The sequence below is a fragment of the Propithecus coquereli genome, unplaced genomic scaffold (assembly GCF_000956105.1).
Source record: "Propithecus coquereli isolate 6110/MARCELLA unplaced genomic scaffold, Pcoq_1.0 Scaffold161, whole genome shotgun sequence".
Lineage (NCBI taxonomy): Eukaryota > Metazoa > Chordata > Mammalia > Primates > Indriidae > Propithecus > Propithecus coquereli.
The window spans coordinates 1,019,233-1,046,446 of NW_012140636.1; the positions used below are offsets into that span (position 1 = coordinate 1,019,233).

General features: G+C 46.7%; 1 protein-coding gene across 1 annotated transcript in view; it reads right to left on the reverse strand.

Moving 5' to 3' along the window:
- Positions 1–27,214, reverse strand: part of TSPAN5 (tetraspanin 5) — a 156,348-nt gene that overhangs the window by 29,404 nt on the left and 99,730 nt on the right. The window lies entirely within an intron of this gene.

Below are 27,214 nucleotides of genomic sequence, written 5' to 3' on the forward strand. Positions count from 1 at the left end.
GAGGAGGGTGGGACGTGTTACTGTCGCTGCCGTTCGCTGGTCTTTGTCACTCGCCGGACATGGTGCTCGGTGCTCTCTACGCGATGTCTCTCAAGCTTCTCGACAATCTCACTTTGAAATAGGCACTATGATTACTCCCTCTTTAGGAAAGAGGAAAAGGAGGCCTGGGGAGTTTAAATACCTTGCTCAGAGGCACACGAGGCCTCTACGAGGGGGAGCAGACACTCGAGCAAGAAGAGTCCCAGTGTCACCAGGGCTGGAGAGTTCCTGCTCCCCCCAGGACGCAGACGGTGAAGGCGTCCAGGCTAGAACTGCGCGGCACACGAGCGGGACGTCACATGCTCCTCTCCCAGCCAGCAAAGGGGGAGCGACTGGGGTAAAAAGAGACAGAGACCTCGTCTCCACGTCAAACTGGTTGCAGACGAGAAGCTCCCCACGCTGGTGTCAGCGATAGAGCGAAGCAGAGGAACCCAGGAACAGAGTGGCAGGTCCACTTTCTCCCCTTTAAATAAAGTTCTCCCCTCTCCTCTTGGCACTTTGAAAACTTTCTTTCTTTCACGAACCATATAAACAGCTTGGGAACCAGTGGCTTTCCGTAAAGAAGAGAGAGAGTAAAAATATAGAGATTTAAAGACTCACAGACAATTTCCTTTACCATCTTGCTCCTGCGTTTCCTGCTTTGACTGTGGATTTCCAAACAAGGGTTTAAGAATTTGGAAAAAGAACACAACTGGAAGGGAAGGGAAACACGCGATACCCAGGTGAGCGAGCGGTGCCGGCAGAGCCTGGGCCTGGCTGGGGGCATTCCTCCCACGCCGCGTCACCAGCACCGGCCTCCCAGCGCCTCTCGGGCCGTATGTTTTGTTTCAAAATCACGTTGTTCCAGCTCCAAATAATTAAACAGAGAGGAGCCCAAAGACAGACGGGCACGCAGCGCTCCAGGCACACTCGGTTTCGCCTCCCCACCTCCCAGAGACAAGACGACGACCATAAACCACCAAACTGACCTCATTCTGAAACCCAGGGAGGTCCACTTATGGGGAACAGCTGAGAACTCTTCAAGTCAGCCCTGTATTCTTTTGAAGTAAAAACGGATCTGAGGCATCTTTCCACACGGCAGTATACGCAAATGTGCAGTGCAAATGTTTGTAAACCCGATTTTTGATGTTTTAAAAAACAAATAATAATTTTGCCAACATTTGCTGAATGCTAAGTAGGGCTAAAGAACAGTCGCGTGTCACTTACCGAAGGGGATGTGTTCTGAGAGACGCGTCATTAGAGGATTCTGCTGTTGTGTGAACATCGTAGACAGATGGTACAGCCTATTGTTCCTAGGCTAAAACCACACTGCACTGAACACTGTAGGCAACTGGAACACAATTGTAAGTATCTGTGTACCTAAACGTATCTAAATATAGGAAAGGTACAGTAAAAACAGGGTATTATAATCTTATGGGACCACCACTGGATATGCAGTCCATCCCCGACTGAAACGCTACGCAGTGCGTGACCGTGCTGTGTTTTATGTGAATTAGCTAAAACAGCACAGCCCAACGTGGCAGCCCAGCTACCGTGCATTTGAAATGCAGCTGCTTCAAACTGAGGTGTGCCGGTAAGTGTAAAAAGTATACACTGGATTTTGAAGACTTAATATGAATAAAAAAGAACAACAAATATCTCATCAATATTTTATTATTCATTACATGTTGAAATAACATTTTGGAAACACTGGGTTAAACAAAATATAGTAAAATTAATTCCACTTATTTCATTTTCCCTTTTAAATACATAGGTACTGGAAAATGTCAATTCCATATGTGGTCTGCATTGTATTTCTAGGGAATAATGCTGGTCTAAAGTATCACACAACAATCCTGTGTACTAGGTGTTGTTATTATCCCCATTTTATGATAAATCTTAGAAATTTTTTCTCACAACATCACAACATCACTAGGTGCCTGAGCTGGGCTGCTTAGGAAACCTGAGTCCTCAGCCCAAGTTCAAAATTATTACGGTACTTTCCTAATGCGTACAAAACATTTGTCCACAGAGCCAGCCAGGGATGGGGAAGCATAATGCTCTTTTAATATCTAGAAATCACAGATATGTTTTCCTGCCTGGGAGTTAGCCTGGCTCTTGGCGCAACCAGAGGGAGGGGCAGCCGATGGAAGCCTGCCAGGCTCGGCAGAACTCACCCTCGGGAACAGCTGTCGGGGATGATGGCTCCAGGACGTGACGAAGGTGACTGGGTGGCTCTGAAGGGACACATCTGCCCCCCCTTTTCTCTGAGGCCTACAAGAGGAAGATCTCTTCCTCCACATCTGCTTGTTTTTGTCCTTGCTGAACTTCCAACATCTTGGGATGGACCAGGGCTCCACGCCAACTGGTACAAAAATGGATATGTCAAGAAGCCACTCATCCATCCATCCATCCATCCATCCATCCGCAATCTTCAACAGATCTTGAGTTCCCACTTTGTGCTAGATACTACTTTTCTCTTGGGATACATGCAGATAAAAGAGAACCCGTTCCTGCCCACCGTCAGTATACAGTAAGAGAGAGAAAATAACCACATAATTGAAGAGCGAAAGGTAAAATTGCCCCAGTGATGCTACAAAGGAGACGCAGACAAGGTCCAGGAAGGCTGCGAGAGGGGACCTGACCCCGAGAGCCACCAGAAAGGCTTCCCTAGAGAGGAGTCTGAAGGATGAGAATTAGCGGGCACAGAAAGGGGCAGAGTGTTTCCGGCAGATGGAAGAGAATGTGCCAAGCCCCCGTGGCGAGAGGAGCAGGGCAAACAAGTCTAAAAGGCGACTGGCGTGGAGGACAGAGGACGGGAAGAGGGCAGGTACCGCAGGTTTGCAATCAGACACGCAGGCACGGCCAGCCCTGCAGGCCAGTAAGTCACCTGGAGGAACCCAGTCATCCCTCGAGGGCGACAGGAAGCCAGTCAAGGCCGGCCGGGTGTGGTGGGCTGGGGTGGGCTGGGTGGGCTGGGCAGGCCTTCGTCGGGTTTGGGCTTTGGAAAAACGACGAGCTGGGCTGCAGGGAAGACTAGAGTCCAGAGTGGAGCCACAGGGAGGCGACTTTGGTAAGGCAGCCAAGACCTGATCACGTCCCGGATGGGAACGTGGTGAAGTGGACAGAATGGAAGCTACTGAGGAGCAGAAGTGACATTTCCAGTGATGACTGGACACGGTGCGGGCGGGGGCAGGAGAGGAAGGTGTTAACAATAACACCCACGTTTCTGGAGTTTTCTGTATGGAGACTATAGCGCTTCAAAATTCTGAACTCCTATGTCCTGACAGAAATAACTCACAGGTGCTAATTTCCTAACTAGCTTGATCTACTGGCATTTTTGAAGGACAGTTTTCTTTGATGGGTATTTTGGCTGCTATCTGAATTCTCTTCGGAGCAAATTGTGTACTTTAGAGAATGAATTATTTAAAAATCTATATACATTTCCACACCCGCTGATCCTTTTATTCATAAAAAGAAGTGGTTATAATATACGGTGCACATCAAGTTCACAGGCGACTCTTAAATTAACACTTGGCAATCCCCTCTGCTTAAAAAGTGAGATTTACATCACTGGCATCTGCTTACTATCCCGTTGAGCATACTCCAAATAGCAATTCGCAAGGCAAACACGAGAGAGGAAAACAAAAATCAAGTCAAACATCTCACTTAAATTGGAGTGTTCAAAATGCTTAAATAACAATGGAAGGGGAAAAAAAAAAAACTGGCATTCTGATGAAGTTTTAAAGACAATTTTAATCTCTGCCTGAATAAACAGGAGAGATGCATTTAAAACATTTGGCGCAGAAGGGAAGGAAGAAAAGAAGGGCCATTAGGAAAGATGTATTTTCCTGAAGCTGAAACACGTGTATTTTTCATTAGATACTTTCTGACACTTCAGTCTGAGCAACACTCCAGCTCTGGTAGGGGTGGGTGGGGTGGAGCAGTCCGCACAAGTGTGCCACTTACGTTAACAAAATAAATGCCTATGGAGCACGGACTTATTTATTTCAGGAATTAAAAGCCTCTGGCCATGATTCTTGCCATGGCAAAGGAGTAATCCTGAGCTAGTGGAAAACTCAATATGCAAAAAGTCAATGCCGGTTTTGCCACTGGGTCCTGGCGGCCCAGTTTGTGGGTTCCAACATTCGGAATTCTCACGACAAGATGGCGTGACTGATAAAGCTCACACTTGTAAACAGGACGTTCCCCATTTGAGCCAGGGTCAAAGTCTGTCACTTCATCCTACCTCACGGCCTCCTCTGTGTGGCCTAAGCACACCCTGCTTGCTGAACCCTGACTCCAGGGCGTCACCGTTCCGGGATGTCGGGATCGTCACTCGTTTTGGCAAATATTTATTGAGCATCTACTACCAGCGAGGCAGTCATTTAGGAGCTTTGGATAAATCAGGAGACAAAACAAAGTGTCTGCTCTTGTGGGGCTGGCATTCTAGTTGGGGTGTGCAGAGAAAGAAAGGCAATAAAAGGAAACATAAATGAGTAGACTGTACAGAATGTGACCAGGAGAGGGGTGCGGGGAAAAGAGGGCAGTGTCAGGGCATTGATGGTGCCAGGGGAGGCCCTGCAATGCGAAAGTCAGGCAGACTAGGGAAGTCCCGTTAAGAAAGAGACACGGAAGCAAAGCCACGAAGGAGGTGAAGGGCAGACACCAGGAGCCAGGCTGCAGGCCCAGCGGGCCCGTGTGGGTCACGGGTGCGGATCCCTCATGAATGGTTTGATGCGTTCTCCAGGTTCTAACCTCGCAGTCTGTTGAGACTGCTCAGTTCTCCGGGGATAGATTAGTTCTCTGGAGAGCAGGTTGGCATAAACTGAGGTTCCCCCCTGACCCCATTCGGTCCCTCTTCACACGTGCCTACTTCCTCTTTGACCGTCTATGCCGTGTGATGACGCAGCACCGAAGCCCCCACCAGAAGCCTGGGCCATGCTGCAGAACCGCGAGCTAAGGAAACCTCTTTTCTTGATAAACTACCCGGTCTCAGGCATTCTGTTACGGCGACACAGATCGGACCGAGACAGGTCCTTCGACAGAGATAAGGGACCAGATTAATTTCCTTCCTGCTTTACTCCTGTGAACTATAAAACATGCAGAACAGGCACGAAACCAACGTTGCTCGGAGACTAACGATGCTCTGGCAGGGGGTGTCGTTCCTTTCCAAATGACTGCGTGGAAACACCAGTTGTTCCAAACTACCAGGCAAGCTGTTGAGACTGGATGTGCAAAGGACTACGAGCTGTCGGGAAAGTAACCAGCCATTGTTCATAGAACAAGAACATATTGCATGGCTGGATAATTTCCGGTCGGCCCTTGTATATAATCCACCTACGCGTCCACCTGAAGGGAAGAGCTGCTCTCTGCTTGCTTGTTGCATTATGGAAGCAGAACGATACAGCTAAAATGCAGGGGATGGTTCTCGAAGCAACAGCACACAGTGGAGCCTGGGGAAGGGGCGAGGAGAAGGCGCAGGAAAGGAGGCCTGTTTGGAGGTACCCAAGCATTTTGGACCTGTGTCCCCTTCTCTACGTCCCAGAGGATAAAAGGGCTCTTTGCTTTTGAACTTGCACGACACCAGGAGAAGCCAGGGCACCCGTTGAAGGAATGTCTACAATCCAGGGACCATTTTGTTTGGAAATGCCTTTGTTAGAGTTTGAAGCTTGACATTTTGGCAAGAACTAGTAATCCGCAATGGGAAGGGAGAAAAAACCGAGGGCTCTGTCAGCGATCAAACCGACATTCTTCTTGGAAATCACCCAGGCGATGCAAGCACGTAAAAAGGAACGTGAGAGACCAGCCTCTCCGGATGGAAACAAGGAGACGCGAGTTTACAGCCCACTGGTCTTTGCCAGTCTCAGTAAGAGCAAGGCCTGGGCTATGCCATCTGTAACTCCCTAATTAGATAAAACCAAGGCTGAAAATGTTCTGACGGCTGGGAAGGACCCAATGACAACTCAAGTGCTTCAAACCAGAGGCAGAAGTGAGTTATCTGCAGACACACATCAGCCTTTGTGGGAATACGGTCCTGCCGTTTGCGTTAAATAGCTGAGCTGTGCGCTTTCGCTAATGGCAGCTTAGAAAGTTGAAAACTCACTGTTTTTGTGCTGAAAATATATCCATGTTATAACAAAAAATCTTAGGCACGATTTAAGGGTTAATGCAAATAAAAATCAAAATAGGATCACGCTTCTTTAAGGCACAAGTAGAATTATATCATTCAATTTATTTCGTGAGTATCCTCAGGATATGTCAGGTGCCATGCTAGGGGCCAGCGACAGAAAGGTGAACAAGGTAACAGATGAGACCTTTTCTTAAAGAGCTAACGGTCTAGGGGGAGTGGGTGGGAGACATAAATAAAACCACAACTCAATTACAGGGAAGGCGGCCTTCCCAGAGGCGCGCATGGGTTGCCATGGAAACACAGAGGCCGTGCAATCACTGCAGGGGTCAGAGGAAGCTTCCTAGGAAGTGACACTTGAACTGTGTTTTCAAGGGAAGGCAAGAGACGAAGACCATTTCCTGTGGTGGCAACAGCTTACACGAAAGGATCAAAGCCTGACACAGCATGTCCCTTTAGGAGCCCGCAGCGGTTCCAGGGCTGGAGCACAGACAGCCCTGCTTCTCCCAGCGTGGTTCCCACGCCAGCAGCCGCACCGGGCAAGGCGTTAGAAATGCAAATTCCCAGGCAGCCCCAGACCTACTGCATCAGAAACGCCGGGGGCAAGGCCCTGCACGGTCGGTCTTATTAACGATCCCTCCAGGTAACTATGACGTGTGGTTAAGTCTGAGACCTTCTGGGCTCGAGGGCTAAGCAGGGCTCATCAGCATGGCTTATAGGTGTCGCGGGTCCAAGGCACACCAAGCCACAGGAAGCCAACCGAGGATTATAAGGGAAACAGAGATCAGACTTGCTTTTTAGAAAAACCTTTCCAGTACAGTACAGAGAACGAGTAGAAGAGAAGTGAGACTGCAGGCAGCGGGACAAATTGGGAGGCGACTAATCCTGGAGAGAATGACACCCCCTGAAAAAGGAAGAGTCGGTGTAGCAGGATGAAGACAGCAGATTAAGAGGCAGAGACCCTGCAGGACTCAGTGACAGGAAGCAGCAGGGTGGAAGGTTAAGGCCAGGGCCCTTCAATCAGCGCGCCTGGGTGTGAATCCTAAACACGCGATCTTAGGCAATCACCTGACCTCCCTATTCCTCAGTTTCCAAATCTGTAAAATGGGGGTATTAATTTCTACAAAAACATAAGCTCCATGGGAGCAGGAATTTTTGTTCCTACAAAATTTTGTTCATTTTGTATCCCCCAAATGCAGCACCGTGTGTGTGGCTCACATTAGGTCTTTTTTTTTTTTTTTTTTGAGACACAGTCTCGCTCTGCTGCCCAGGCTACAGTGCGGTGGCGCCAGCCTAGCTCACAGCAACTTCACATTCCTGGGCTCAAGCGATCCTCCTGCCTCAGCCTCCCAGGGGGCTAGGATTACAGGTGTGAGCCACCACACCTGGCCCACAGTAGGTCTTAAATAAATATTTGTGGAATGAATGAGGGAGAATCTTGGCGGAGATAAGAAAGAGAGAGGAATGTAAGACAATGTCCAGGGTTTTAGCTTAAGCAACTTGGTAGGCTGTTGGCACCATTTACAAAGTTAGGAATACTGGAAGTAGAGAATATTTTAGGAGACAGATCAGTTTTAGAAATGTTACCCTCAAGATGGATGGCAGACACAGACGTGGAAATACCCTGGTACATACATGTGGGAGTCTAGAGGCTGGACTGCCAGGTGGCTCCAAAGTCACACTTAGCTTAGAGTTCAGGCTTCACCACTTACAACGTGACCTTGGACGAGTAATTTGACCTGTCTGTCCTGCATTTCTTCCTCTACAAAATATAGACAATAGTGGTGTCTATACCATGGGGTTGCCGGGAAAACGAGGACCAAGACTGCCCTGGAGAACACTAAGGTTTACGGGGAAGTACGCAGAGGGGACCGGAAGGGGAGACGGAGCAGCAGCACGTACAGGGGCAGCGGGAACCGGGGAGAGGCGCCAGCCAAGCCCACGCAGCGCTCAGGCGTCATGGAGGGAAAGGGGCCAGCTTTGTGCAAAGGGGTTCGAACAGTGGAGACTGCTCGTGTTCAATCACGTTGAAACGAAAACACTGCGTGACAAGAAGGCATTGAAAAAGGTAACTTCCCTTCATTCAAATGAGTCCCTGACTCCAGCGACAGCAGACACTGCCCTGGTGCAGCCTGGCAAGACCCAAGGTCAGCGGAGAGGTATGGAAACTGCCAACAGGAACTCAGGGCTGGCCTGGGGTCACCCCTGTATCGGCTGGGGACAGTCTGTGTCTTAGGTGGGAGGCAGAGTTATGCGACGTGGGTGCCGGGAAAGCCCAGGTGCAGAGCCATGCTGGACGCTGACTGGCTGTGTGACCGCGGGGCAGTCACCCAACGATGGTCTCCTCGAGTGTGAATGGGTCATAACAACACCTGCCCTGACCACACAGGACCGGGGTCACCAAACACAAGGACAGACCTTTGAAAAGAATATACTACAGATAGATGGTAAATTAAAATGCCACATTTCACCCATCTGCTCAGTACCAGTGAGACACATGCCACGCTCCTGGCTGTGTCACCCGGCACGCACACTGCCCTTAGAAATCGGAGCAGCTGAGTCACTCGCGGAATCAGTGCGTGTCTGGGACCTGTTGCCACAGAACCTTGTGTTGGGAGACAATGCTCTCCCGTGCCCGCGCTTCTTGTCGCCAAGGCACTGGCTGGAATTACGAGTGAGTCCTGTGCTCCGGGCTGTCTTTTCGAGAAAGTCTGTACAGCAGACAGCCTTGGAGGACACAGACCGTCTCTTTACAGAGCAAGGATCAGGCCAGCTTACTGCCCACTATAAAAACCGGGGGTTCCCCGAGTTCGGGCTCCCGCTCCTATAAAACCACCCACGACGCGTGCAAGTGTCGCCTGGTCCTCTCCACAGCACCCCCCAGGGATTAGGGCTCAGGGAAGGTGCACAGAAACACTGATACTCGGGCTCCCGGTATTGCTGGGATTAATAAAGCCCTGCGCTCTGCCCCAGGAGTCCGGTGGCTTCTGCCAGCGTCCATGACTCCGTGGTAGGGCGAGCTATTAGGTGGCTTGTGGAGTGACATCTCAGACCCTCTACAGCTCTTGACACTCAGCGTCATTACTTTACGTTATGGAAGAGGGTTTGGTGTTTTCCTCCCACCCAGGGGCTTGCTCCAGCTTGTGCCGTTGGAAGTGAGCTCTGTCAAAGCCAAGGCCGCTGCGGAGACAGTAAGTAACGGCTCTTTCTGGTATTTCAGAAAAACTGAACACAAACCCTCTCTGCATCTGTGCATCTGTGTATGCTTATAAATTTTGTTTTGTTTTCTGTGGGGTTTTTTTTGTTGTTGTTTCACTGATGAAATCTACTTTCTTTTCTAAGAAACACAAGACATTTACACACTGACAGAGGTGAAAGTGACTTGTTACTGAACACATCGAGGTGCTACAATGTGTATTTCTTTCATTTCAAAATGTTCTCATTTAATTGTAAATATTAAAAATTCCTAACAAGTAACTGCACGTTTCAGGTAAATTTTAGTAAACGTTTGCCTTAGTTGGAAATAACTATTAAGGCACACCAGAAGGATGTAACTTCACTCTTCAGAGATCATACGGAACGAGCTGAGGGCATTTGCCCATGGACTTGTGTGCACCCACGGACTTGTGTGCACGCATGGACTTCTGTGCACGCATGGACTTGTGTGCACCCATGGACTTGTGTGCACGCATGGACTTCTGTGCACGCATGGACTTGTGTGCACCCATGGATTCCACACACGCCGCCTTTAGGCAAAGCCACTATGGAAAACTACATTCAGAGTCCACTGACTTCTTGGTGGAATTCAGAATGTGTCTTCGAAATGAAACCTTACTGATAACATTAGTAACGAAGGCCGCCAAAAAATCATCTTTGAGAACCTCAAGTTCATATTACAATGAGAACTGAATTTCCTCCCAGTGGGCCTCTTGAAATGCTAAATCCCAAGAGAAACATCCTGCCTCCTGCAGCCATGTAGGCCTCTGACAGCTATCACGGGAGTCACAGTTCTGATCAAACCAAACACTCACGAAAAGCATCATGGCAGGTGCCTTCAACTCGAGCTCTTTTTTACATCTCCAAACGCATGTTTAAAATCCCCTTCATAGTTTTCCTGCGTTGACGTCATCTTTTGGATGCTTTATATTCAGTCAAAACCTACAACATCTTGAGAGATGAATGCAGGAGACCGGAGCACAATCAGGAGACCCGGATCCATCGATTACCATGTGAAAGGCGGCCGAGAGGCAATTAGTCCTTTGTTGTGGATGACAAATAACCTCCACATAAAACGCTCTATACACTGAGGCATCTTTGATCCTCTCACTGGCCCAGTGACTCACAAAGCAGGAGGGAGGGTGGATGCCTGAAAACAAAAGGGCAGCCTGACGGCACCATTTAGTTATTTATTCTGTATGTTCGGCTCAGTTTTTCCTCTTTCCAACTTTTCAAGACACTATAAAAAGAAATGGAATGGATTCCTTTCAACCAAGAACATCAGCTCTGCATACTAAGAAGTAAAGTGTTGGCTCCATGCAGAACCCACGTAAGCCACCAAATATCAACCTGCTCTCTCCAGTTAGGTATTTGTAACGAGGGAAATGGGTTTGGACAAATCGCTCTTTTCTATGTGCTTTTATAAAGGACTTTATGACACAGGCTCTTGGAAATTAATTTACACACGAGACAGACCATTCACAGCTTCAGGATAGAAGGCTGAGTTCTCACCAGGCACTGCCTTAGAAACTACCCATGTGTGCACGCTCTGGAATTTTCCCTTTCTATTGGGATTGTTTGGAAGAGTCTCTTGATGAACAATAGCACGAGGGATACGAATACACTACACTTAACTTCCTTTGGTTTAAAGACGTCCAAAACTTCTTGTTCTCTGAATGAAAGCAGCATGATATCAAAGTGATCTGAAGACATAAAACAATATGCTACAGGATCAACATGCTTCTAAAATGATTTATCAATTCAGATGAATGTAAAAAATCAGTATGGCAATAAAGAGCACTGATAATTTCCTCAAGTTAAAAGGGAAAGTATAAAGGGGCCGTATGAATTATAAATAGTAACACGGCCAAATAAGCCTGACCGCTGGTGACAAACCTGGTTCAAATCTGGGCCCCAGTATGTACCAGATGTGACCCTGCGCAATGTTGACAGAGTCTCAATTTTCTCACCTGTAAATGGAGGCAGTAATAGCATTCATAGGATAGATGTGGATAATTCATGAGTTAAGGTACGTGTTTCGTGTACAGCAGGCACTTAATAGACACACTATTATCGCAATTAAAAATGTGACGGAAAAAGTCTCTTTAGCACAAAATAAGGTCACTTTTCAGATAAAAAGAAACTATTACATCATCTGTGCATTAGTCAATTAATCTAGCAGATTTTTATCAGAACTGAAATAGTATATACTGTGGGGAAAAAAGGTTAGATTTAAAAATCTTTCTTTTTCCCTCTTGCAAGAAACTTCTTTTCATTCTCAATGTAAGATTTCATTGAAAGCTGTTTAACCAGACAGGGTCGCCATGGGAAAGTAAGCCGCTGACAGAATGTATTAGGTCCACGTTAATTTATAGTGGGAGCATAATGCTTACGAAAAATAAGCTGGCTGGAAGCCCACGGTTTGCCCTTGAGCCCTGGCCAGCGGGGAAGTTTTGTGCAATGTGATTAGCGAATGAGGAGACCCTGGGTGATTAATTAGTGCTCCGTGTCAATCCTATCAGACGGGCTTTCAGCCAGTAACGTAAACAAGCCACCTGATTTTAACTTCCTCGTCTCGAAACTGACTTCCATGGGAACATGACTTTCTCAAGCACGTTAAATATTGAAGGAAGATTTTCTCCAAATCTCCTTTAAGACAAATCCTGCTTCCTTTAACACACATTTTAGCTCTGGTAAATGGCAGACTAGATGGGAAAGAATCTAAATAAGGAAGCTTGTCTGCAAATTCTCCGAGTACCGAATTAAACTAAACTCATTTCATAAATCCGTGTAACTGTTTGACGCTCAAAAGAGAAAAACCAGCCTATAGATGAACATCTTTACTTATACACACCTAGACTAGATGGACTCATCAGCCTTTTTAAAAAGAAAGAAAGTCATTATAAAAACTCTGCACCAGTAACATTTCCCAGATTCTACTATGCAGTTATTGGTGTTTTTTAAAAAATCTTTTTACTGTTTGCTTCATTAAATGTTTATTATTAACGGATTATTCTCTTGTCAACCTATAATTTCTTAGATATTTTTGATATATATTTTATCAAGATACTGTCTCAAGACAGATGTTGCTATAGCTAGATGTGTTAGTTAATATAGCTGCTTATGTAGTTCTCTGCTATCTATCACTATTTCAGTCAAGCTTCTTAAATTAGATTAAAAAGGGAAAGAAATAACTTTCCTAAATGAAATCAGTTCCTGTAAATGAGGTCAACCCTTGGGTAGATAATTTGTGTAAGCATAAACCGGGCCCTACTCTTCTTGAAATCTCATCAGCAGTCAGGCTCTCAAAACTGGGCTCCCAATGGGAGACAGAGCGCACAGCAGGTCCTCGAATAAAGTTGTTTTGGTCCACGTCGCTTTGTTATGATGTTGATGAGAGAGAAAAAAGATTGATGTCTGGCTGGGGCTACCAGCGGTATGGAGTTTGCACATTTCCCCCAGGTGTGCATGGATTGTCTCCAGGTACTCTGGTTTCCTCCCACACCCCAAAGATGTGCATGTTCTGTTCACTGGTGCGTCTAAATGGTCCCAGTCTGCGTGAGCCTGTCGGTGCGTGCCACGCGGCGGGATGGCATCCTGTCCAGGGCTGGTTTCCACCTTGTGCCCCGAGCTGCTGGTATAGGCTCCGTCCACCCACAACCCTGAACTGGAATCACTGGGTAAATAATTCTCTTACTTGTTTTTATTCATCTTTCTTAAATGTATATATAGCTCAGATTTATTTCAATGTTTAATACTAGAGGCGTTTTGGTCTTTATTTAGAAGTCTCGTCGTGTTTTGTGACCAGAAACAGGCCGTAAGAACTTAACTCTTTATTAGCCTATGTCACAACCAGTTGTGTTATACATACGTTGTTTTGCTTAAAGTTTCAGTTTCCGATTGAAGATGTCAAGCGAGGACTTACTGTGTAATTAAGATAGAAATATTTTATTCTGGTCTGTATAATAGTTTTTCATTACAGATGAAAGTCTCCATATGAATAAAACGCTGTACATACATTCCCTCCCATGTAGGATCTGTAGATCAGTGTGTACACACAAACATTTCCAGAAGTGTCTTATGCTATAAAATACAGGTCTCACGGGCTAAAATCATTATTTGTTACATGTTTCAAGGGCCTAAAGTTTAAAGATGTCAGGCTGGGCTTAATGAGAAAGATGATTTTCACTCAAACACTGTTAGGGCTGAAAGAAGCCTCTGAAATCCAGCAAAGTCATGTCAAGAAACAGGAAATTGAGAATCTCCATTTGGAAGCTAGAATCCCAATCCCTAACCTAGTATCATTCTTTTATCAGATACATAAGAAATCCAAGGCAGCCCAGATGAAAACATCTGATCTAGACAGTAGTCATGGCAAGAGGCCACCCTCTTCCAAGGGTACACACACAAACTCTAATGTTACGGCTTTCAAATGTCACACAAAGGTTAAGGAAGCAGCCAGGACGCCATGCTACGTAAATGGGCTGATAAATGATGGCCCACAGAGCTCATGCCCTGATGGGACCTACCGTCTGACCACAGAGATAAGTTATAAATCAATCATTAATGTAAAAGCCCATTTGCAGTAAATGCCGTAAACGAAACTGAGAAAAAACAGTAAGTTCAGAGAAGGCCACCAGACACCAAGATGAGGGACGATTTCATGAGGGGGTGTGGGGGAGAATTCCAAGAAACGCGGATGGAGGGCCTTCCAGACTACTGTTTTCCAAACAGCAGCTGGCAACATGCTTGGTATCCATTTAACGAGTCAGGACCAGCATTTTCTTCCTCAGTAAAATGGAACAGAATGTCACTGCATGTTGCAAGATACTGTACTATTTCCTGAATCTGGTTTCAGACGTAAAATGTATTCCATACTGAGGGTAGTGGTCAAAAAGTTTGTTCTGTTTTTATGGAATATGAAGAGTGAAGTTTTCTCTCTGGCTAGAAAATAAGAACTAGTTATGAGGTCATTCCAGGCCAACATCTAAAACACAGCATCAAAGAATTCAGATTTTGTACTGCGGGGACAAAGAGGTCATTATGCATTTTTAGTTTTTTATCTTTTCTAGGTTTTATGGATACCAACTGTGCGTAGTCTCTCATACACATGATCTTGTTTAATTGTAACCACCACTCTTTTGAGGTGGGTATTATCACCTCCATTCTAGAGGAGGAAAGTGAAAATCACAGAGATTATATAACCAGCCCATAAAATGAAGCCAGCCTTTTGAATCCAAAGCTCATAATGTTTAAAAAGACACAACACAAAATTATGAAAGGATCAGAGCTGGGTTTTAGAAATCTTACTCTTGTCCCTTCAAAGAGCTAAACTGAATAGATGTTAGACAACTATATCATTAGCAGGGTTTCTTTTGATCACTCAATTTCAGAATATTAAGATCAATTTAAATGCACTCCAAATCCTAGGCAAAAAATCACACCAAACCCAAGAGTTATAACTGCTCTTAACAACCTTAAAAAGATTTAAGTGAAGGTTCTTATTTCTCAATAGCTACGTTAATATCCCCTGACTTCATTCTGCAGCAATGAAGTTAATGACTGTTATCCCCTGAAAAATGCTTTGAAGAAAATACGAAAATAGGTAAAAATGCAGAAGTCTGCCTAGGGCAGAAATGCTAACATAAAAGGAGGAACCCACTGCTTTGCTCAGACTCACTCACTCCAGCTTCTGTTCTCGTCCCAAACGCTGTGTGTGATCCCACCTACCTCCGGGGACAACCGTGAGGACTAACGGTGTGATCTGCGAAGAGCACAGAGCTCCCTGGGAAAGGCAGGCTGTAAAAAGCCCGGATATTATCACCAGAGGCAGCTGAGAACACGCCAACAGTCGACTCATAATATAGAAATGTAAAAAAGAAATAACAGTAGAGAGGATAATGGTGTGTCTGACTTAAAGGGGAAAATAGAATTTGGAAGCAGCTATTTCTGATGAACATGGAAGATCCGGGTACTGAGCAATGAAAGAGAAATGTTCTTCCTCCCGTTCCACCCCTCCCACCAAGGATCAAAAAAGCCCCTCCACATACCCAGAATAACCCGACTGCCCACCGGGCAGAGGCACCGGGAAGGTAAAAGTGTTCCTCTGTCCCGCATATGGGCTGGGTAGACAAATGTGACTAAGTACCCAGCAAAGCAGAGAAACCGGCTGTGCACAAGGTTTTGGTCTCCTCTGCACATACTCTGAATGATCTCGTCGATGCTTCTCGACTCATGTACGATCCTCTTCAAAAGAAAACGGTCACAGACCCTCCACGTTGACGTACATCATTTTTGATTAAAACAGTCCTTAAATGTGCGGAAACATAAAACTGGCATGAAATCCGAAACAAATTTATAAATCGACTACCAAGAACACCATCAAAGCGACAGAACTCAAACTCGCCACAATAATTACATGTAACAGATGATGTTTTTTGTGCTGTCACCAAAACACGGATGCAGCAGCATCCAGCCTCGTTCTATATTTAATCTGTTTTGGTGTCTCGACTTTCGCAAATGTTTACACGGAGAACACCTGTTTACATGAGTGTGTTGAACAAAACAGCAAAAAACCTAGAGGCCAGATTGGGATTATTACACTTCATACTTAACCCAAAGTCGGCCAGCTATGATCAGATGTCACGACAACTCTACAGCGCTCTTACTCACTTGACCAGAGTCAGCACCGGAGCGTTACTGAAATTTACACGGAATAGGTGTCCAGTCCAGTCATTGCTGACGCGAGAAGCAGAGATTTTCACTGCGTATTTACCAGCTGTGCTCACCCCTGTGAACTACTGTGCGAGGTGCACATATGAGGGCTGGGCCTGCCACCATTCTGCGGAAATTAGGGTGCCACGCTGCCTGCTCCCACTTTAGTGTGACCACACCGCAAATGGCTTTTCGTGGATCTCATTCAGTCGCCACGATCACTCTGGGGGAGAGGTACTATTATTATCCACCTAACGATGAGGACACAGTGGGGTTAAGCGACTCACCCGAGGTCACACAGATCGATAGTGGCAGAGCCAGGACACAAAACCAGACCCCAAGCTCTGACCCACGAATGCCTCTTGACCACGGTAAGGCCCTGGGCGGTGCGGCGCGTTGTGATGCCAGCCACCCACTGGGCACACACACAGCCGCCGGTCCAGCCTCACATCTGAGCATTTATTTATAATGTGGCTGACCGCACGATCCTGAAGATGCTAACATTTCTAGCTGCCTACTAGACACTTCCATTTGGTTATTACTCGTTCAACCAAGGCAAGTGCCCTCAAAGATCAATGAACTCAGAGACTTTCCCTTCCAACTCGCAGGGTGTGGTAGAGTCTGATTGGAAAGAATTAAACTACTTCTAAAAGGTAAAAAACTGCCCAAAGTGGGCAGTGAGTTTAAAAATGGTATACTTGTTATAAATAAAAACAGGAGCTAGCATTTATTTTTGTCCTTACAATGGGCCCGGTGCAGTTACACATTACTTATATCATCTCCTTCAAGTCTCACAACATCCCGTTGAGGTAAACACCTCACCTTCGCTTTCCAGTTGTGGAAACTGAGCTTAAGAGACATTACGTAACCTGGACAAGAGTGGCCACCTAGACAGAGAGTTGGGGAGTCCAGACTCAAACCCAGGCGTCTGACTCTAGAATCCCAACCGCTCTGCATTAAAGATGGAAAAGATCTGTCCGGGCACGGCAGCTCACGCCTGTAATCCTAGCACTCTGGGAGGCCAAGGTGGGAGGATCACTTGAGCTCAGGAGTTCAAGACCAGCCTCAGCAAGATGGAGACCCCATCTCTACTAAAAATAGAAAGAAATTAGCTGGGCGACTAAAAATTAGCCGGGCATGGTGGCACATGCCTGTAGTCCCAGCTACTCGGGAGGCTGACACAGGAGGATCGCTTAAGCCCAGGAGTTTGAGGTTGCTGTGAGCTAGGATGATGCCACGGGACTCTAGCCCAGGCAACAGAGTGAGACTCTGTCTCCAGAAAAAAAAAAGAAAAGAAAAGAAAAGATCTATTGGCAATATTATTGTCTCCTCACTGTATCTCAGAACTTGGGACTTCAATTTCATAAGACTTTTGTGATCAGTTTAATCTGTAACCTACTGGTTCTATCTGGTTGGTCAAGAGATGTTACACTGCCACAAAATAATACAGATCTGTAATCATTCACAATCTTTTGGCTTTGAGACCAAGAACTACTGTGATCCTAAAGTGAATTGATTTTGAGTATGTTCAGGCAAAAGAGATCTACACTGCCATGGAAGCACAAAACCCAGCTTTGGTCAGAAAGCTGGACCACCGTTTCTGCAGCCTCCACCCTAGACTCCGAGTTCCCCAGTGCAGGTATCTGATCTGCACCTGGTACCTGCAGGATAAGGATGGCTGAATCACCATGAGCCGCAGGCACGGCCCACTCTGCTGTTGTCCACCTGGCCATCTCCTAACTCGGTGGGCAGGAGGGACCGGCTGCTGCTGCCAGGAGCTAACGAGAGAGACAGAGCTCACGGGCCCATCCTCCGAAATGGCCAGAATGTTCAGGGAGGCAAAGTCCCCCTGAGACTGAGAGGCAGTGATGACAGTTACATTTTGCTCGCGCCAGCCTGTGCCAGGAACCATAGGTGCCTCCTATCTATGACTAATTCTCATCGCCCAGCGAAGCAGACAATGAGACCCCCATCACCCAAGTGAGGACACTGAGGCTCAGAGGCAACAGAGCTCCAGCGAGCAGTCTGACTGAGGCCAGGGCTCCCTAACGCCACAGCTGATTCTGCTTTTCCAGGTGCAAGCTCCGCTCCGCCTGCGCTTCTGCTACGAATGGATGCTGGGCACTGGACTCGGGAAGGAACGGGAGCTCAGCCAAGGCAGAGATACCGAGAACCAACAACGATTTCAGAGGTCATCTCGTCTCATCTTTTCATTTGCAGAGTGAACTAGAGAGGTTATTAGACTCACATGGGCTTATATAGCTTTTATATTTTTAACTAGAAGTAGTGACCCTTGACAATGTGCCAGAAATGGTCCCAGGACCTTTAAATATACCAATTTAATTCTCACGACACCCCCATTAGCCAGGTACCCCATTTTACAGATTAGGAATCTAAGGTGTACACGAGTGTAAGTCATTTATCGAAGATCTTTCTGCTGCCAAATCCCCTGCTCTCGACCTGCCGCCCTCCCGGCCAGCCAGTGTGCAGCCGGCGTTCAGGCCTCCGGCTCTGTCTCCCCACGAGGAGGCGGCAAGGACCTGGCACAGAGGTCTGTGACCAGCTGAGCTGGGCCGTGTCTTCCGGCCTCATCCCTCTGCACCTACGTGCATTCACCCCACGATGAGAGACCGGCAGGGTCTCTGGTTTTGCTCTGTTTTCTCTGGGGCACCATCATGCGAGGTGCTGCTTCCCTTGGACAAAGGGCGGGTTCACCTGCCCCTACCCCCGGTGAGCCGGGCTGAATGGATTCCAGCTGGCAGCGGGACGAAAGGGGCTGTGAGGGGCTCACCTGGTGCCCTGAGACGGGGGTCTAGGGCCCCTGGTGCCTGAGATGCTAGGCAGCGTGGACGCCTGGCGCAGCTCTGCCTGCATCAGTAGCGACAGGGGGAACACGCTCGCAGGAAGACTCGCGTATCTCGGACTCCTGCCGGGCACCTGCATCTGGATGCAGCATCGGAGACTGGCTGCTTAAGGACCCAAAGGAGGATTTGTCAAGGGCTCCAGAGTCAACTGCTGGGCAGGCAGTTGCTCCGTTCTCAGAACAACGACCCTGGACACTGCACTTTTCGGGGGTGGCCAAAGCGCAGGAGCAGTTACTTTGCGGCTGTCCCCGCTGCTCCTGCCTTTGGCCACCAGTGAGTCCAGCCTGGGACAGAGAATCCAGGGGTCTCCTCTGGCTGTGGCAGGCAGGGCAGGAGGCCAGTCACTGTCTGCGCCAGTTCCCTGAGTGAGCGCCTTGGTTTGCAGAGGGCGCCTGGGATGGGCAGGGCAGGAGGCCAAGGGCCACTCAGCTGACCACAGGCAGGGCTGTCCCCTCACATCTAAGACCCGCATCCATACGACTATCGGGACGTGTAGCTCAAAGACAGCAGACACGTAAATACCAGGTTCCAGCCACCTTGTGCAAACTAATGCAGGTTTTTCCCTGCTGCTTGGTATGTACATACTATTCGGTGAGATATTAGCTTTTATTCAATGCACGACATAGGAATTCCTTCCAAATTAATATTTTATGTTATACTTTGTATTGGTTTATGTTGAAATATTTATCAACCCGTACTGTGACTGCCTTTGCAGAAATTTATTCAAATTTATTCCATTTTGCTGTTTGTTTTGTACCGATTTTCACTGATAAATTTCTTTTGACTGTATGTACTATAAAAGAATTCATTCAAAGTTATTTGTTATTACGTTTGCTTTTACATTACCATCATTCACCAAAATATCATATGGGTATGTGCTTTTTTAAAAAAGCTCTGCGTGTGTTTTTAAAAGTGGCCCCTATCTATCAATGTGTTGACCTGCTATTTACCTGTGAGTTTCCTACATTGTCTGGATGACGGATAGTGAAGGTAAGGGGAGGTGTAGAATATTATTGGGTGCCCAGATGTTACAACCTCCTACAGGGCCTCAGTGTACTACTGTATTTGCATAAACAAAATGCTTCTCCCCCGCCCAAAAAAGACACTTCTAAGTCACTTTCAATATTTTTGTTTCAAGTACTTAAATCTTTTCCCTTAAATAATTATTTGTAAAAATTAGAATATATTTTACAAAATCTCTGCTTCTTCTACTATATCCAAAAACAGAGTGAGGAGGTCCCAGAGCCATGAGCCTCTCCCACACTGCAGCATGCACTGAACCCTAAACTTATGTCACCTGGGAGGCAGTGGGGCCTCAGGCTCACCAAAACACTAATGACGTTGGGGCCAAGGTACACCAGACACTTCTATCTACTCCCTGCCATTACTCTGCTCTTCCCTAAACCACGCACAGACTACTGGGCACTGATCCCTCAACACTGCATTCCCTTGAGATTTTTTTTTCCTGGTGATCTTTTGTATTTTGTAATACTCCAAGGAGTTTAAAAAAAAAAAAAAAAGAACTGTGGGTAAAAATTTACATAATTTATTCTAACAAAAAATTTTTTTTCTTTTTTTGATACAGGGTCTCACTCTGTTGCCTGTGCTAGTGTCAAACTCCTGGCCTCAGGTGATCCTCCCACCTTGGCCTCCCAAAGTGCTAGGACTACAGGCGTGAGCCATCATGCCTGGCCTATTCTAACAAAGCTTTAATGTACACACTGTGGTACACAACCTTCAATGTGGCCTTGGATGATCCCCACACCTCCTGGCAGTCACACCCGGCTGTTGCCACCTCCTGCAACATTACACCTGGCAGGTTGTATGAGCAACAGAATCCAGCAGAAGTGATGGAACACCCTTTCTGAGATGAGCTCATAAAGGATCCTGGCTTCCGTCTCAGTCACTCTCTAGCATGTTCGCTCTCTCATCCACATGGAGGGAAGCCGTGTTCTGAGCAGGTCCGTGGGGAGGCCGCAGGGCAAGAACTGAAGCCTCTTGTCAACACCCGGGAGAGTCTGAGAGCAGAACCTCCAGCCCCAGACAAAGCTCCAGATGACAACAGCCTCAACTCAAAGCCTGACCGCAACCTCAGGAGACAACTACCCAGCTAAGCCACTCCCAGATTCCTGACTCTAAAACCACGAGAGATTAAAGTTTGTTTTAAGCTGCTAAGTTTGGGGGTAATTTGTTATATAGTCATAGATAACGAATACACATAGATTTTCAGATTCTTCTTTGAGCTTTCTTGAGTCATCAAAGATTCTATTAAATACACATGAATTACTTTTGTAAACATAAAAGAAATGTAAAGTAATGTTGTAAAAAGCTTCATTTTTGTAAAGACCGTGTATTTGTGTTTGACTTCCTGGCCAAAGGTGGGCTGGGCTAAGATGATAACTTCTAGCTGTGTGATTTTGGATAAATCATTTTACCTCTCTGAAGTTCAGCATCCTTACCCGTAAGCTAGTGATAATACCGTCTACCTTATAGGTGCTCAGCTGGTGTTGTTCCCTCCTTCCCTAGACAGGGATAAACCACATCACTAGACCTCTCCAGCCCTAAGATTCTCTGTCCAAGCTTTACTCTGGCTGGAGGAGACAGATGTGGATTTGATAACACCATCATGGTCCTTCCCTACCAACCTCCCTACTCTTGGCAAACTCTGAGAGACTCTCATTTCCTGAATGCTTCTCTCAGAAGATTATATACTGGTGTGTATCGTTTTCTCCAAGAATAAAACGTAGGGTAAGTCAGAAAACTAAACCTCATGCCACTAACCATGTGCATGGCCGTAAAGCAAATCATCCAACCCCTCTGGGTCTTCGTTATCCTGTTAGGATACGTAGGGGATATGCTGAGATCATGTCTAACTCTGAAAGCCTCGACTCTAATTTTAGAGAGATACGGAGGCTATTTCAGAAGTCTTTATGGTTACGGTGGGATTTTCTTTAAGGGATAGTCTCTTTCCCTCTCTCTGCTCTTAACTCACCTCCATGCGAAGTGCTCTCCTTCCCTTTGCAAAGCGTCCTGACTACGGCTCGATGGATGCTGAATGCCCGCGGCTAGCAGGCCACTCTCCAGCAAATCCCTTAACCTCTCTGCACGTCACCTTCCCCACCTGTGAGAGAGGGATAATGACACCTTACCTGACGGGGTAGTCAAAGACTAAATGAGTCCATGTATATAAAGACCTTAAAACACACAAAGTCCCACAGAAGTATTAGCTACTGATGCTCCTAGAGCTAACACACCTGCTCACGTCCCACCAGTGGAGCTGTGTGCTTATTCCAGGTGAGCTCTGTGTCCATTCAAACCTTTTTGTGCCAACTGTACTTGTTTTGCATGTACAATACTCAACCATCGTATAAAACCTATTAAATATGAACGTCAGGAAATAGTTGTTTCTATAAAAACGAAGCTAAATACCTTATAAAGACTCTACAAAGGCAAACCACGAAAAAAAGTTTGCTGTTGAATTAGGTATGGCAGAGAGAACTGTAAAAGACTGGAAAATTTCTGAAGAATCCCCAACTCAGATTACTTTGCAAGTATTGCTAAATTCTAGATCTACCTTAAAGAAATGTATATGGGAGATGTGGCTGAAAGATTACAGTTTTTACAAGAAAGATACCTTAGTCAGAGGACACTTACACAAGGAAAAGGCCTTGGGCCTACATCAAAACATCTCTGGTACTCAAAATTTTACAAGTGATAGACCACTGCGGGAAAAATATCAGGGTCTCCATGTACACAGTACTAGCAGGGGAAAAACAAAATGCTAATCTACATGTTGATTAAAACGTATTTTTTCATTTAAAATAGAATGTTTAAAGTCTGCATTGTTTTACATGCATTTCTTCATTTTCACTGACTTTCCAGGTTAAGTGACCAATTACCTGTCCCAATTACCTGTCCCAGTTAAGTTTGACGACAGGGCTTCAGCTGTGTGTGTGCCTGTGTTCTCACACAGCAGATATGCCTACGGCGTTACAAAGATCCCCTTAGATAATATATGTAAATCACACCTGTACCTCGCCTGGCATTTCTTTTTTTTTTTTTTTTGAGACAGAGTCTCACTGTGTTGCCCGGGCTAGAGTGCCGTGGCGTCATCCTAGCTCACAGCAACCTCAAACTCCTGGGCTCAAGCGATCCTCCTGCCTCAGCCTCCCGAGTAGCTGGGACTACAGGCATGCGCCACCATGCCCGGCTAATTTTTTCTATATATTTTTAGTTGTCCAATTAAGTTCTTTCTAATTTTAGTAGAGACAGGGGTCTTGCTCTTGCTCAGGCTGGTCTCGAACTCCTGACCTTGAGCGATCTGCCCGTCTCAGCCTCCCAGAGAGCTAGGATTACAGGCATGAGCCACCGCGCCCGGCCGGCCTGGCATTTCTTAATGTACCTATGTAATACATGTATATACACACATCTACGTACACAAATTCTGAGACTTTAGAATTTTTAAATGTCTTTAGCGAATTTCTCAATTTCTCCCCCAAATAATGCATACTTTGAAAATATCTGAATTCGTACCTTTGTCCCCACATGGACTTCACAACATTCCACTTATCCGTCCTATACAGTTACAAAACTTGAGAGCAAAAGCTGGGTGTGGTGGCGCATGCCTGTAATCCCAGATACTTGGGAAGGGGAGGCGGGAGGATTGCTTGAGCCCAGGAGTTTGAGGCCAGCCTGGGCAATACGACATTTATTATCTCCAGAAAAAATAATAAAAAAACAGAAAACAAATATTCGAGCACAATATTGGCCTAAAAACGAAGAGGTGCCTATCTCGTTTCTAATTTAATTAGCGAGTTGAACGTATCCTGCGTATGGCAGACGAAAGGCTCTCAGTGTGCGCTCGACCTCCCTGGCTCCAGACCTGCAGTTCTCTTAAACCTCCTGGCAGACACGCTTTGCCATCTGGAGTGCCTGCTGAAACCAGAGTGTCCACTGTCGCCTGCCCCATCTGTGGCTGTGTGTGCACGTGTGTGCGTGCACGTGTGTGCGTGCACGGGGAAAGCCACGGCTGTCCGACAACTCAGAGACCCAACGTCACGCAATCTGGTGAGCCAACGATCCCCATTTGCAGGCAGAGGATGCAAGGAGAGCTGCAGAACGCGGTCCTGACCCCGGGGTGGCTAGAACGAGGAGGCGTGACCCCCGAGGAGGTGGGCGCCACGTCTCTGAATCTTGCTGTTCTTATAGAGGCAACAAGTACAAAAGCTTGGGAAAGCAGATTAGAGAAGGATAAAATGAGGTAACAGGAAATGACTTTTAAGGTGCAACACAAAAATGGGGTGGCTGAAAAAGAACCTTCTTAGCAGTGATTAGAAAAGAAGGGATGACACATTTTCTAACATAGCCATAATACAAATTGTTATACATTGTATGCCTGTATCAAAACATCACATGTACTCTATGAATACATACAACTATTATGCACCCATAATAATTAAAACAAAAGAGTGGAAATGAGATATAGCTTGGAATAAGCAGCACCTAAGTGTTAACACTACTCTCAGCTGGATTATTCAAAGACGACATCTTACGCAGAAAGTGGTAGGTTCAGAGAAGGAATGGTGGAGATGCGCAGTGGCTGTCTCCCCCATTCTGACTGTGTGATTTGAGAGGGGCTGAGCCCCCTGAGCGGGTACATGACCGAGGCTGTCCGATGACTAGTGCCTCCCCTGGCTCAGTGACCAACGATGGCAAAGTGTCGAAGGGGTGACCTGAGTCCCACCCATCAGAGCCCACGTCTGTCAGATGCAGGACTAAGCTGAAACGACCAGAGAGAAGAGTTTCTCTTCCTGCCAGTGGGACATAAACTAGAGCGGCAGGTGGCCGTTTCTGCCACTGCGTGGGGCAAGCTTGCCTGAAAACGAAGTCAACACAGAAAGGCAGAGAAAGATTTCTAATATCGTCAGAGCAACTGCATGTGGCCAACGCCAAAAGCAATACTCCTAGACCTTTCTGTTATGTGAATCGAGAAATCCCCGCTTTTGCCTAAGTCAGTTTGATTGGGGTTTCTGTGACTTGGAACTCAGAATGTCCTGATTCAAGGCAGTGTCTAGCTGCAACATAGTTTTTTCATTTCACCACATTGCTTACCACCCACGCTTTGGAATGCAGGGCTTATCCCTCCACATAAACTGCCTACTTTTAATAGGCTCAATGTAAGTTATTCCGAAGGGCAGGAGGAAAATGCAATCCAACTAGGGATCCACATAAATATTAAGATACGGTGTCAATAATCCTAATGGCAAACACTTGCTAAATTTGCCATAGGCATAAAGTAACATTTAACAAAAGTTTGCTATTGGTATTATCAATTCTGTATTAATGCTATATTAATATGTATTAACACAATGTGTACTGAGATATATTAATAATGTATTCATGTTACACATATGTATCCATCTCAACCCTCACATTTTGCTATTTGTATTCTTATTATCTCTATTTTAAATCAAGGGAAACTGACTCCGAGAGGTTAAGAAACTTGCCCACCACCAGAGCAGGTGGTGGGGTCACGGGGCCAGGACCACACGGGCCCTCACAACCATTATGGGACATTCGCTCTCAGCCGCCGCGCTCTGCTCCCTCTAGAACATCAGCGTTGGGACCGAGAACACACGAAGTCGGCCCTGCTGTGCCACAGCAAGAGGCTCGGCCGCCATGTGTGTCCTGAGCCGTTGCTCCCCACAGCGATGGAAAAGACAGTACTCCACGGACTATTCCTGAGGTTTCGCGACTGGTGCGCCGGGCGTGCGCTGATGACGTCCCCATTGCGGATGGCACCGGGGCCCGAGCTCGGGGCTGCCCCCCCAGGCACGTGGCTACGCTTAAAATTCACAGGGACAGCTTGAGCTTTGGGGAAAAATCAAAATGGAAAGCGTAACAGTAGCCTTGACTGGCTTGGAAGAAACACTGGGCTCTCTGTCACTCTGCCCTGTGGGGCCGTGGGGCAAGGCGGCAGCGAGGAGATGCCGAGGGCTTCCCCTCCGACACCACCTAGCACCCCCACTGACGCTTCCCGGCTCCCTCCTCGCCCAGGGAGAGGATGCTTCTTAAACTTTTACTAAACTGTCGCCATAAATTGCTTATGAGAGCGAAGGAACACATTTCGTCACTTCCCTCTCTTTCCAGATGGCCAGAAGCGGTTTTGTGCCTGCTTCAAAGCACCGAGCCAAAACCGGCTGGCAGCAGGTGTCCAGCCATCAACGTCGGGCTGGCAGGGCCAAGGAAGCCTGTTTTATCACAGGCTCGCCCATAACATGCCCTGTTTGCACTCTGTATGGACTGAATTCATTGACACAGGTTAACAATCCATCCTCAAGCCCAAATTCCTTTGTGCTTCTCCTAAGTAGCATATGGAATAAGTTACTTTATCTCTTAAGGTCAGAAACTATTTCCTGTCAGTGCGAGACATTTCCCATCAGTGGTTCTGAGCCTTTTGTTGGTTAGGGACCCCCCCCTTGGAGTACCTAACGGAAGCTGGGGATCCTCTCTCAAGACACACACACACAGGTGTGTAAACGTATGCACACGCACAATTTCGCTAGCATTTGGGGCGGTGCAGAGATACCCAGAAACCCTTCCACGGTCTCTTAGAAAGCATATGAGCCCCCAGTTAAGATCTGCAGCTGTAGTCCACATCGCCTTCGTAGCGTTAAACATATTCACGGCAAAAAAGAGCTGTCCACCTATGAAGCTAAGTGTTCCCTCCCAAACACACAGTAAAACACAAAACCAGCAAGCAAAGAAAAAAATGACGTGAACATTTCCTACTTATCTCCATTATACTTCAGAACTGGCCAATCAGTTAAGCATTTAGGGTCCAGTTATTGAGCACTATGCTTAACACTGAGAGGAATATAAAAAAAGGAAAAGACTCAGTCCCTCATCATAATAAAGCAAATGCGATAAAGCAACGTGGAGAAAAGAGGTCCATACACAGTTACATGCAACCACATAGCTAACCACACAGTGGGAATTAAACTTTGTTCTTCATGCATCTCTTTTGTAAATGTCCGGGGGCTTTGCTGGGTGCTTGGAGTCTGTCTCCCTTCTTTCTGTCCCAACACCTTGGTCTTTCTCTGAGCAACACGCTGGTGCTCCAGCATGAGACGGGAGGGACGTGACCCCATCCTGGTAATCACAGAACCCTCCCCCCCCACCTCACCACAACTGGTTTGGGAACAGTAAGTGCTCATGGCCAGTCCAATGAGACTCAATCCTGGGCCTCAAGTATTTTGAAAGAGAAACTCTC